Raw genomic sequence first — 13614 nt, forward strand, 5'->3', positions numbered from 1 at the left:
TGCCTCACATGACTGCTTTTGCCGCCTGCCCCAGCACCCAAGCTGAGACATCAGGCTGGTCATTTATCTCACAGAATATCGTCCATTCCTCCTGCGTGCGGGACTGGGAGCTGAACACACGATTACCTGTTTTAGGTAGATGGGTTTCCTGTAACAGGACAATGTCTGCTTGTGTCGGTGTGTTAAGATTTTTAGCCGTTCTTCACGTGAGCCGATTCCACGTACATTCCAAGTGACAAACCCTAGTTTGAGGGTCTAAGGGCAGAGGATGTTGTTATGATGCCATGTGAAGCCCTTTGAGACTGTTTGTGAAAACGGGCTATACAAATAAAATTGCCTTGCCTTGCCTTGCCTAGTTTGTTAGTGTCTAAACTGATCTACTGAGTGTAAGTTGTAATCAGTCGGTGAGTGAGCAAGAGAACCTGTACCTGTGTCTTTGTGCGTGTGTGGTGGCGCCAGAGAGGATGAGAGTGCATGTGTGTGGCAAATGTAACAATATTATATCCCTGCACTACAAACCATGTAAACATCACATTTCAAAATGACATGGAACACAGAACAACGACAGGAAGGACAAAGGGGGGACATGAACACTCACATAAATACACACTCGAGAGTGAACTCGGCATGTAGCAGTCGACCACGTGCGTTTTTATGTTTTTAGGTTCAACACAGTGTTGAAAGAGACAGAAGAGAAAACTACGAATGAGAGAAACTGGTGTTACCTTCATCCATGACCTTCACCATGCTCACACCATCCTCGGCTGAATCCGGTGAGTTCCGGTGGAGAGAGGAGACGCGCTTTAGCAGAGCCAAGGGGTGATCTCCGGATCACGGAACAGCTGGCCGTTAACGTACAGTTTGTCCACGCGATGACAGCGCGGGATCCTCCGTCGATGAACGTCTTCCTGACAGGGAACAGGCGTTTGCGGCGCTCCAGCATCTCCTTAGGGAAGTGATCGTTCACGCTGAAGTCCGTTCCTCTCAGCTCCCTGCCCCGGCTCTTCACCAGCTCCTTCTGCTTGAAGTGCTCCAACTTCGCAACGATGGGTCTGGGCCGCCGGTTCTCTGGCCTCTTCCCTCCAAGGCGATGCACCCGGTGGAAGGTGATGTTCTTCACGGTCTCCATCGGAAGTTTCAGTTGTTTGTGGAGGAAGTCTTTGAGGGACAGCTCGGGGTCTTCCTCCGTCTGCTCAGGTATGCCGGAGAATACCAGGCTGTCCCGCATGCTCCTAGCTTGGATGTCGAGGATGGCCTCTTTCATCCGTTTGTTCTCATCTCCGTCGCCCCTCGGTGAGTGTTTTCATGGAGGCTTTAAGGGCTTGATTTTCAGCGGCCAGTGAAGCCACCTGTTGCTGGCTGAATTCCAGCGACTCTCGGAGAGCCTGGAACTCTCGGTGGAGGATTTCCACCAGAGAGAGTCTTGCGTCGAAACTTGTCAGTTTCTTGTCCATTGATTCCAGGATGTCCCCGAAGTCCTTATCGGGTGATGAGGGTGCGCTGGACTGTCGGCTTCTTTTAGGAAGTGGAGTCGCCGCGTTGTCGGTCTTCCCCATGACGACTTGGTGGGAGCACTCGTCGACGTACCCCTGCAAACTTTCCAGGGTCTCTTCTTCCAGATTTATCGATGAGGCTTGTTTGTGGGTGAGAGAGTTGAAAATCTCTGACCGCAGTTTGAGTTTTTGATGAATCAAACTGTGTAAATTGGCGTGAAGGAGTTGGCTTGTTTTAGAATCTTCAGATATGTGCCGCCATGTTGAAGTACGCACCAGTGTGACGTTCACTCTGACCTGCTCAGTTCCTCCACAGTTGGACCCGTTGTTCTGTCTCACAGGTTTTTCTCTCTCTGACCTCCTTTTTGGTCTTTGTCCCCACATCTTCTCAAGCTGTAGGAGTTTCTCTTCCTTGTCTGTCTCCTCTCTCTGTGGATCTGTCCTCTCCCATGTCCTCTCTGGCTCTGGGAATCTGTCCTCTCCCATGTCCTCTCTGGCTCTGGGAATCTGTCCTCTCCCAGGTCTCCTCTGTCTCCAACAAGGATGTATGTCTAGGAACTAGTTGCCCACTTCTGACGTCTTTTTAAGCTGGGAATGAGGACATCCACTGAGCTGGGTCACTGCCACGGCAGCTCTCCTCTAAATGAGCTTGGCTCTTTGGTTCAATGCTAGAAAAAGGTTCAATGGCCAGGAGCCCAAGAGGCCCGAGGGACTTGTTTAACTCCACTTGAGTTGTACAAATTACATTGTAATTGTCAGATTTTGTGTAACAAAAGTCAATGTCCAAACCTCTTTAAATGCAAAAAGAAGAAATTCTGAAACAAATCTGCAGGGGCGAGGATCACCAAGACAAAATCTGTAAAAACATGAATCTGATACAGTTGCTAAAACCAGATGCTTGGCTGGAATGGGGACGGGGAGAGAGAGAAACACTGCTAAACTCGTGGGAGCCCTCCTGTGCAGCGTGGTGGAAGAAACTGACATGAATATAAGACAGGGTTCCTATACAGGCCATAATTGGTGATGATAAATAGAGAAAACCCTTCAGGAGCAGGTTCATCCAGAGCTGGGCGTATCTTTCAAGATCTGGTTCACAACAGTCACAAAGTAGAACTTGGTAGCACAGAGGAGATTCCTAAAACGGATGTGTAGGACACAGAGATCAAGCCAAATAGAACATACAGAGATAAAGAAGTTGGAAGTTGGACCGAAGATGCATTGAAGGAGGAATGAAGAACTCAAAAGCTCCCAAAAAATAAAGGATCAAGAAAGTTAAACTGACAAAGATTTGTACAGATATTTGCAGTTGAAGCATCACGTGAGGGCCTGACCGATAAGGATATGTTTGGGGCCGATTTCTATATCAGAGAATAAAACATTCCAATAACCAATACATTATAACCAATATATTGACCGATTATTTGTTTATTTTTTTACATGTTTCATATAAAAAGGACAAAATACCTGCTTTTGTTGTCTTAAATATCATTCCAAACACTTGTTACCAAGTTTCACCTTGAAGGGCAACCCACTATCATCTCAGTAAACATTTACAAGTCTCTCTGACAGTGTCAACATTTACAAAGTAACAGATTTATTGAAGCAGAACTCATGGCAGGGCTGTTATTGCTGTGCATTACATTGCTCAGTGTCTAATTTAGATGTCGGTCAGTGTGTCTCTGTAGGTGAGAGGCAGGCGGATGAACAGCGTCGTATGGATTCGCATGCCCTCTCAACGGTGTTCATTTTCTTTCCTCCATGAAGTTCTAACTTCGGTCAGTGTAGGAGACACACAGGCTAAGAAGGAGGGGCGTGGTGTGCTTGAGTGTGTGTGTGTTGCATAGGGGTTGGTTCACGGGGGAGTAGGCGTGTGTGCGTGCAGAGGTGCATGTGCGTAAAGGTGGGCACTCGCCGGGAACACAGAGGAGAGAGAGTCAGGGTCGGGTAGTAGCCGTAGTTTTTGTTGATCGCGACCCACTCATTCATTCATCACCCTTTTCCTGATTAATCACTGGTTTCATTTTTTCATGAATCCATCCTTGATGCGCTGTGATAGCTCTGGGCTGGTTGTTTTATAATAAATGCACCAAAACGCCTTTGGATCTCAGCGTTTCTGTCAGCTTGGCCTCTGGGAGCGCGTCATGAATCCACTAAGATGAGGACCCAACCTCCCATTCTCAGCGGCTAAAAGGATCGTGCAGGAAGCCGCAATAGTCAGAAACGCTTTTTCCTCCTCAGAAGTTAAAAACACACAGTCCGCGCTGCTGAAAATAAAAGCAGCCACAACCTTTGTTTTTGTGTTTTGTTTTTTTGATGAAGCGTCATGCTAATTTGCTCTGGTCTTATCTCGTCTGGTAGCATGCAGCTGCCTGAGTGAGCGGAATATTACTTTGAAGTACTGGAACGTTACTGTTACATCCTTCATGACGCCGTGACTCACTCGCTGAAATAGTTTAGCAAGGTAGCTAACATTTAAGCTAGGTTATCCTAACTTTCTTTAGCTTGCTAACATATCATGTCACGCTGGACTGATAATCTCAGTGAAACGTGACAGACGCAACAAGGGACGTCATTGGAAACTTTTTAGTATTCCACAAACTAATTATTATAAACTCACCACTGAGGCAAGCTGCTTGATTTCAGTCTGGTATGCGATGCTGTCTTTCCAGCACCGTTCACTCCTTCACGCTCACACTGTGGGGTTGCTGTGGAGCGTGACATGTCAGAGTCGGAGCGCCCTCTACTGGATACACAAGGACATCATTTCTAGACCTGACATTAGAAGCTAACGAGCAACTGAGAGCCAACCTGGCTGGCTAGCTAAATAGCCGTCAGAAAAATGAGCGCTGCACTTTGCTATTTTCATATTGTCAAACAAAAAAATGAAGGTCCATTTCGAAACATTACCTCATCACTACAACAATGTCACAAATGAACTGAAAGACGATGCTTTCTCAAGGCACAAATGTAGAAATGAGCAATAAACATAGGAGCTGGGCAACACATGAACTCTGTGAGAAATGTTAGCTGTTCCCATGACTACCAGGTCGCTCGTGACAATGAAAGCAGTGCTAAACCAAACTCAGCCACTAGAGGGCGAAAATAGCATCAAAATAAAGTGCTTCCTCTGCCTCTTTTAGTGTTAATGGTACGTGTAATAAGTGTAGTTTGTTTGTAGTCCTGGAGGCGAGGCTTAGTAAGTTAGAGACTCGGCTCCGCACCATGGAAGCTAGCGTCCTAGTCCTTTACCTCCAGGAGCTTCTCAGTCCACCTTAGCGGGTGCGGAGCCACCTAGCCTAGCCACCGCTAGCAGCCGGGAACTCGCCAGTCCCGCTGGGTGACATCACGAGGGAAACCTAGACGCAGTAAGCCCGTGTTTGCCCACCAACCCCTTCATGTTTCCAACCGCTTTTCCCCGCTCAGCGACACACCCGCTGCGAGTAAAACTCTACATGCCGGCTCGGTAGCTCGCAGCCCCGCTGTGAAGCCGACATCAGTCATTGGCAGTTCTGTTCTCCGCAACGTGAAGGTGGAGACTCCAGCGAGCATAAAGTGCATCCCAGGGGCCAGAGCGGGCGACGTTGAGGCAAATCTAAAGCTGCTGGCAAAACGTAAGGTTAAATACAGTAAGATTGTAATACATGTCGGTGCTAATGACACCCGGCTTCGCCAGTCGGAATTAACTAAAGTTAACATGGCTTCGGTGTGCAGCTACGCAAAAACAATGTCGAACTCCGTCGTTTTCTCTGGCCCGCTGCCCAATTTAGCGAGCGACGACATGTTTAGCCGCATGCGTTCATTCCATCGCTGGATGTCCAGGTGGTGCTTAGATAACAACGTGGCTTACATAGACAGTTGGAGCTCCTTCTGGGGAAAGCCTGGTCTGATTCGGAGAGATGGCGTCCATCCTACTTTGGATGGTGCATCTCTCTTATCTAGGAACAGAGGCCAATTTATTAGCCATACTAATCCCTGACAAGCACCCAGAGTTCAGACCAGCAGGCAGAGCTGCAGTTTAAACGCCCCTCTGCTGGTTCCTTGGTGTTGTCACCCACCCAGCCTATAGAAACTGTGTCTGCCCCGAGGCTGTATAAGCCTGCACCCAAATCTGGAGGAGTAACTTATAGCAACTTAGTTCAAATTAAAACCACTGCTCCAGCAAATCAACACAATGCAACTATTAAATGTGGTTTGCTTAATATTCGATCTCTCCCATCCAAGTCTCTCCTAGTGAACGATTTAATTACTAATTATCAGATTGGTGTATTAGCACTCACTGAAACCTGGGTGCAGCAAGATGAGTATGTTAGTTTAAATGAATCTTCCCCTCCTGGCTACATTAACTACCATGTACCTCGCACCACTGGCAGAGGAGGAGGAGCTGCAATCTGTCAGTCAAATTTGGTGCTTAACCCTCGACCTAACAGTTCATTCACTCATTTGAGAGCCTGACTGTCAGCTTTTCCCACCCAGACTGGAAAGCAGAGAAACCACTCTTACTTGCTGTGGTGTACCGTCCTCCTGCACCTTATTCTGAGTTCTCAGAAGAACTCCCTGACTTTCTGTCTGACTTGGCATTGAACTCAGACAAAGTCATTCTAGTGGGTGACTTTAACATCCATGTGGACATCAATGATGATCGTCTGACCACTGCGTTTAAGTCACTTCTTGATTCTGTTGGCTTCTGTCAGAGGGTAAACAAACCCACTCACACTTTTAATCACATCCTTGATTTAGTACTCACTGATGGAATAGAAGCTGACCTCATTACAGTTCTTCCTCAGAACCCCGTCTTGTCTGATCACTCCTTAATTACATTTGAATTTACTTAAACAAATTATATCCTACCTGGGAAAAAGTCCCGCTTCAGTAGATGTCTATCTGACACTGCTGTTTCTAGATTTAAGGAGCTTATTCCAGCAGAACTTGCTGCCACATCTTGTAGTAATATAATGGGCAGTTATGCTGATTTCACCCCCTCGCAGGGAGACTATCTTGTGGACAGCACTGCAGCAGCACTCCTTGGGACACTTGATGCCGTAGCTCCCCTGAAGAAGAAGGTTATCAACCAGAAAAGAATAGTCCCCTGGTACAGCCCAGAGCTGCGTGCCTTAAAACAGAAGACCAGACAACTGGAAAGGAAGACACATTCCAGCCAGCACGAGGAAGTCCGCCAAGCCTGGAAGGAGAGTTTATTAATATATAAAAAAGAACTCCGTAATGCTAGAAGCGCTTACTACTCGTCCCTGATAGAAAAGAATAAGAACAACGCCAGGTTCCTCTTCAGCACCGTGGGCAGGCTCACCAAGAACCATAGTGCTGTTGAGCCATGCATCCCCCAACTCTCAGCAGTAACGACTTCCTGTCTTTCTTTACTGAAAAGATTGTGAATATTAGAACAAAGATTGCCAGTAATGGAGGACAGACTACAGTCCCCATAGAAGCACCTCCCAGACTTGGTGCTCACTTGGACAGCTTCTCCCCCATCGACCTGTCAGAATTAACTTCTGCAGTCGGTTCCTCCAAGTCAGCCACTTGTCTGCTGGATCCCATCCCAACAAGCCTCCTTAAGGACGCCTTCCCTCTAGTCAACACTTCTATATTAAATCAAATTAATCTTTCCTTAGTCACAGGTTATGTGCCACAGGCCTTTAAGGTGGCTGTCATCAACCCTTCACTTCAAAAACCTTCTCTTGACCCAGATGTGTTAGCCAACTATCCAACCTCCCCTGCATCTCCAAGATCTTTGAGAAGGTTGTCCTTGAGCAGCTACATGGACATCTGCACAGCAACGAGCTCTTTTAAGCCTTCCAGTCTGGATTCAGGGAACACCATAGCACTGAAACAGCACTGGTCAGAGTCTCTAATGATCTTCTTATAGCTTCAGACACAGGTCTTGTCTCTGTGCTTGTCCTTTTGGACCTCAGTGCTGCATTTGACACCATCGACCACAGCATCCTGCTACAAAGACTAGACCATGAAACTGGGATTAAAGGAACTGCCCTAAAATGGTTCAAGTCCTACTTATCAGACAGGTTTCAGTTTGTTAATGTTAATAATGACTATTCAGAGGACAGCAGAGTCACATATGGTGGACCACAGGGTTCAGTTTTAGGACCGATGCTCTTCACTCTTTACATGCTCCCATTAGGTGACATAATACAGAAGCACTCGATCAACTTCCACTGTTATGAGGACGACACACAACTCTACTGGTCGATGGAGCCAGACGACACAAGCCAGTTTACTAATCTGCAAGACTGCCTGAAAGACATTAAATCCTGGATGTCTTCTAACTTCTTACTGCTAAATTCAGATCAAACTGAGGTCATCGTGTTTGGACGTAAACACGTCAGGGACACCTCTCTAATCAGATCTCTACTCTAGATGGCATCACCTTGACCCCGAGTACAACTGCAAGGAACCTTGGAGTCTTTTTTTTTTTGGAACAATTTATTTATTCAAATTTCAGACAGAATACAATACAGTATTTGAGAGTGAACATAGGGTATTAATAACACCCCCCCCCCAACCTCCCCCATGGACAAGAGTGGACAAAAAAAAAAAAAGAGAATAAATAAACAAATAAGTCAATAAAATAACAGCAGGAGTCACATACAGTTATACATACATACGTGAATTCCAGAATGGAGCCCTATTTCAAATCCGAGCCTGGACGTCACCTAAAGGAGCAGCTCCATTGTGTAAAAAGGTTACAAATCCGCCCCAACATTTATCAAAGACTAATGGCTTTTTCTTAAGATTAAACATGATCTTTTCTGAAGGTCGGTATGACGAGAGCTCTTTAAGCCATAGAGAAACACTGGGGGAGTCCTCGCTTTTCCACTTAATGGCTATACATTTGTTAGCTGCAATTAGGGCTCGTCTGATGAAGCGAGTGTTGACTCTCATATTGATTGGCAAGACCGACAAGTCCCCTAATAGTGTCAGCCGTGGGTTGGCTGGGATTTCCACCCCCACAATTCCTCTAACAATTTCCAGGATAGGTCCAAAACATGTGGAGAAGGGATCCTATTTCAGTCTTACACCTAGGACAGCATTCAGGATGGTTGCTACTTATCTTATGGAGACGGTGTGGAGTCATGTAAACCCTATGTATAAGATTAAACTGTAAAAGTTTGTGTCGGCTGTTATATGAGAACGATTGAGAGCTACTACATATTTCCTTCCATTGGAAGTCCTCAAAGGTAGAATTAGTGTCTGTTTCCCACTTAAGTTTTGCTTTAGAAGCTTCATTTTCTGCCAGGCTCCTTAGTCTGTTGTAAGCATAGGATAAAAAGCCTTTAGAGTTATGCTTGTCTCGCATCATACTATCTATCACAGAGTCCTCCAAGGGGCTAAGTTTCCCACCTTGCTGTACCCTGATAAAATCTCTGACTTGTAGATATTTTAAAAAGTGTGCAGAGGGGAGCCCGAAAGAAAGTCTCAGTTGCTCAAAGGATCTCAGATTATTGTGCTCATATAAATGGTGCTCATGCCTCTGCTGTGCCAGTCTCTTGTAATGCTGTCTCTCAATGCCCCAGGTAAAGTCGGATTAAAATGAAATGGAGTGGAAGCGTATAGTGTGCGGACATAATGGAGCTTTGATCTGGTTTCATCCCAGATTTTGGATGTAAGTTTTACCATCGGGGTCACATTTCTTTGCTTGTGATAAGAGTGAATAAATGGGATGCTTGCCAAGACTTCCGTTGTATGAGATTGTTCCATCTGTTTCCAAGATGGCGGGTGTTCTAGATCTTTGATCCAAGTCCAGACGGCTCTGGACTGAGCAGCCAAATAATATGACTGAAAATCTGGGAAGTTCAAACCACCCTGATCAGTGGGCCGACAAAGGCTTTTGAGCTTAACTCTGGGGATTTTACCGTTCCACAGAAATCAAGATATCAGCCTATCCAGGTTTTTAAAGAAAGTCTTCGGAATTGGTGTTGGCAGTGCTTGAAACAAGTAAAGAAATTTCGGTAAAATATTCATTTTAATACAATTTATTCTTCCAATTAGGGATATGGGAAGAGACTTCCATCTGTCTAGATCGGCTTCAACTTTTTTAAACAAAGGATCATAGTTAAGAGAGTAAATCTGATGTAACTGGTTAGGTATTTGCATACCAAGATAACCAACCTTATCGGGGTCCCAATGAAAGGGAATGTTTCCCCTTGCTATTCCTTGAGCAGCTGAGTTAATAGGTATCATCACACTTTTCTGTTTATTTATTTTGTATCCGGAAATGCAGTTATATTCTTCTAACAGGGTGCAGATGGCGGGGAGCGATATCTCTATATTAGTCAGATACAGCATATTGTCGTCAGCATAAAGCGAAATAACATGCTTCACATCTTCGACCATAATGCCCTCTATTACAGGATGTGCTCTAATAGCAGGTGCGAGGGGCTCTACCACCAGTGAGAAGAGGAGCGGAGACAAGGGACAGCCCTGGCGAGTGCCACGCGACAGGGAGAAGAGACATGAGATGTCAGAGTTTGTTGGAATCATTGCTGATGGATTAAGATGGAGTATCTTTATCATCTGTATCAAATTTGGGCCGAAATTCATTTTTCTAAAAACTGCAAAAAGATAGGGCCGTTCTAAACGATCGAATGCCTTTTCAGCATCTAATGAAAGGCCAACAACCGGTACATTAACATTTTGGGCGCAGCAAATTACATTCAGGAACCTGCCAATGTTATCCGAGGAAAAGCGGTTCTGAATGAAGCCAGTTTGATCTTTATGTATGAGGTCAGGCATCACTTTCTCTAGTCTGGTGGCTATGACTTTGGTAAAAATCTTATATTCTGATGAGAGAAGGCTATGGGCCTGTAAGAGCCACAGAGTTTTGGGTCCTTGCCTGGTTTTAGCAAGACAGTGATCAGAGCCTGTTCCTAAGTTTTAGGAAGTTTGTGTGTTTCAAGTGAGTGTTTGAACATGTCCATTAGCGGTGTTATTAAAATAGACGCAAATGCTTTATAAAAGTCCATAGAAAATCCATCCGGCCCCGGTGACTTTCCTGATGAAAGCTTACCAATTGCATTTAAAACCTCCTGTTTACTAATATTTGCCTCTAAGCCATCCCGTGTCTCCACCGCCACCCCCGGAAAGACAAGCCCCTCCAAAAAGTCGGCCATTTTATGAGTGTCGACGCCCTGAGAGGAATACAAGTCTGCATAAAAATCTTTAAAAATGTCATTGATACGTTTGGGATCATGGACTATTGAGGCATTATCTCTGGTCTTCATTGAGGGGATGCATCTTGAGTTTTCCTCTTTTCGAATCTGCCAGGCTAATAATTTACCACTCTTATCCCCATGTTCATAGTATTGCTGTTTCGTTCTAGCCATGGCATTCTCAATCGCCCTAGTGGTTAGCAGATTGTATTCCGTCCTTTTAATGTTTAGAAGATGAAAAGTCGCTTCATGATGAGTTTGGGAGTGTTCTTTTTCAAGATTCCTAATCTCTGATTCAAGTGTTTTGGTTTTCAACGTGTATTGCTTGTTTTTCCATGACGTGTAGCTTATAGTCTCACCTCTTACATATGCTTTTAAGGATTCCCACACAGCCGTTGGTGAGGCAGTCCCTCTATTAATGCTAATAAAACTTTCAACTTTGTTACTAATTAGTGTAACATAGTTTTTGTCGTTAAGTAGATATGTGGGGAAACGCCAAAGTCTGTAACTATTAGTAATGTTCCTTTGAGCCATCTGGAGCATGAGAGGGGCATGATCCGAGTGAGTCATAGCTAAATATTCGCATGAGGATATAAGGTGGAACCTGTCAGGATGAGTAAGAAAATATCAATTCTGGAGTAGCTTTTATGAGCATGTGAGGAAAAGGAATACTCACGAACTAACTTGTGTTTTTCTCTCCAGACATCTACAAGTTTGAAATGTGCTGTTTCTTTTTTGAGAGTCTTCGCTGCTTGGGATAGAGTTTTGGGATTAGAGGATGATCGATCTTTGGACGGGTCCAGAACTAGATTCATATCACCACCTATGAGAAGTTCACCAGCATGACAAATTAGTGTGAAAAACAAGCTTTGGAAAAATTGAGGACAGTCATAGTTTGGGCCGTAAATATTAACTAGTGTGATAGGTTCACCTACCAGGGAACCCTTAAGTATTAAGTATCTGCCCTGTTTGTCTTTCTCAACCTTATCCACTTGTAGGGGGACCCTTGGGGTCATTTTTGACCAGGACCTTTCCTTCAGCTCCCACATAAATCATGTGACTAGGACCGCCTTCTTCCATCTGCAGTATCGCTAAGATTAGGAATATCCTTTCCCAGAGTGATGCTGACAAACTGGTGCATGCATTTATCACTTCTAGGCTGGACCACTGCAACTCTCTCCTGTCAGGATGTCCTAAATTCTCTCTAAAGAGTCTCCAGCTGGTCCAGAACGCTGCAGCCAGGGTTTTGACGGGAGTTAAGAAGAGAGAACACATCTCTCCACTTTAGCTTCTCTCCTTCCTGTAGGATCTAGAATCCACTTCAAAATCCTTCTGCTGACTTATAAGGCTCTCAATGATAAAGCCCCATCCTATCTGAAAGAACTCATTAGTCCCTGCTGTCCACCAGAGCACTCCACTCCCAGAATGCAGGTCTTTTAGTGACTCCCAGTATCTCTAAAACAGACTGGGAGGTAGAGCCTTTAGTTACTGGGTTCCTCTACTGTGGAACCAGCATCTCTCCATGGGTCAGAGAGGCAGACACTTTAACTACGTTTAAGTCCAGGCTTAAGACCTTCCTCTATGACAGAGCCGTCAGTTAGGACTGGTTCAGGTAGCTCTGAACCATTGATAGCTATGCTGCTACAGGCTTAGACTGCTGGGGGACACATCAGGTTACATGGAGCCCTTCCCTCCTCTCCTCTCTTCTCCCCCCCCCCTCTCCTCCTCTCCTCCCTGCACATTTTTGGAACTGTCACTACCACTACTTGTTGCACTTTGTAGTTTGTCCTTGGTGTCTCTCAGTCTCTCTGTGTTTCCACAGATCCACCAGGGCTCCAACCGCCGCCTGCATCGCCCCCCCCCCCTTATTCCCCACTGTTACACCGGCCTGCGCTCCCCTTCCATGAACCAGTCTACCATCCAGTCCCCCATCAAGCTGGCTTGCTCTCCCTGCCTCCCCTTCCATGAACCAGTCTGCCATCCAGTCCCCCATCAAGCTGGCTTGCTCTCCCTGCCTCCCCTTCCATGAACCAGTCTGCCATCCAGTCCCCCATCAAGCTGGCTTGCTCTCCCTGCCTCCCCTCCCATGAACCAGTCTGCCATCCAGTCCCCCATCAAGCTGGCTTGCTCTCCCTGCCTCCCCTTCCATGAACCAGTCTACCATCCAGTCCCCCATCAAGCTGGCTTGCTCTCCCTGCCTCCCCTTCCAGAAGCTTCCTTCTTCAACTGTTATTAACATTTCCATGTTTCCTCCATTCTGCATTGTAAACTGTTTTCTTGTCTGTAACAACATCGACTGCACGTCTGTCCCTCCTGGTGAGGGATCCTCCTCTGTTGCTCACCCTGAGGTTTCTCAGATTTTTCCCTGTTACAGGTTTTCTATGGAGTTTCTCCTCAGTCAATGTGAGGGTCTAAGGGCAGAGGATGTTGTTATGATGCCATGAAGCCTGGAGACAAACTGGTGGTGAAAACGGCTCTACAAAGAAAATTACCTTGCCTTGCCTTCTCATATCTCGATCATGTAACATCACACACGTTAATAAGTCGCATGAGCAAAGACTCATTCCTAAAATACAGATTTTTAACCACATCAACCTCCCCTCTTGCAGCTCCTACGTTCTTAATCTCTCACCCTCCCCACCGTCTCCCCCGACCTCCCATTCATGTAAAGCCAAGTCAATCAGCAAGACACCACAGGGAATCGAACCCCGTCCCAGTAAACCAGGAGTACCGTTACCAGTGTCTTTTACTTTTTGATGGAACATGAAAGGAAAAGCAAAACCTGCATTCCACCAGCATGTGAGTGCCAGGATCTCATCTTCTGGCATCATTATCCTACACTTGGGTCACCAAAGGTGACTGGAGCTCTCCTCACACAGGCCCAGTGGCAGCAGCAGACCTCATGTGCTTTACAAACGCCAGTGTTTATGGCGCATTAACAA

At 45.8% G+C, this 13614-nt stretch overlaps 1 long non-coding RNA gene across 1 annotated transcript; it reads left to right on the forward strand.

The window, feature by feature from the left end:
* Window positions 1–483: 483 nt before the first annotated feature.
* LOC147245817 (uncharacterized) lies at window positions 484–9906 on the forward strand. The gene is made up of 3 exons (XR_015110234.1): window positions 484–1106; window positions 1198–1293; window positions 9875–9906. It is a non-coding gene; the product is annotated as an uncharacterized LOC147245817 (long non-coding RNA).
* The last annotated feature ends 3708 nt before the right edge of the window (window positions 9907–13614 follow it).

Source organism: Aulostomus chinensis, chromosome 18 (genome assembly GCF_037954235.1).
Source record: "Aulostomus chinensis isolate RoL2024-O1b breed Wild chromosome 18, RoL_Achi_v1.0, whole genome shotgun sequence".
Lineage (NCBI taxonomy): Eukaryota > Metazoa > Chordata > Actinopteri > Syngnathiformes > Aulostomidae > Aulostomus > Aulostomus chinensis.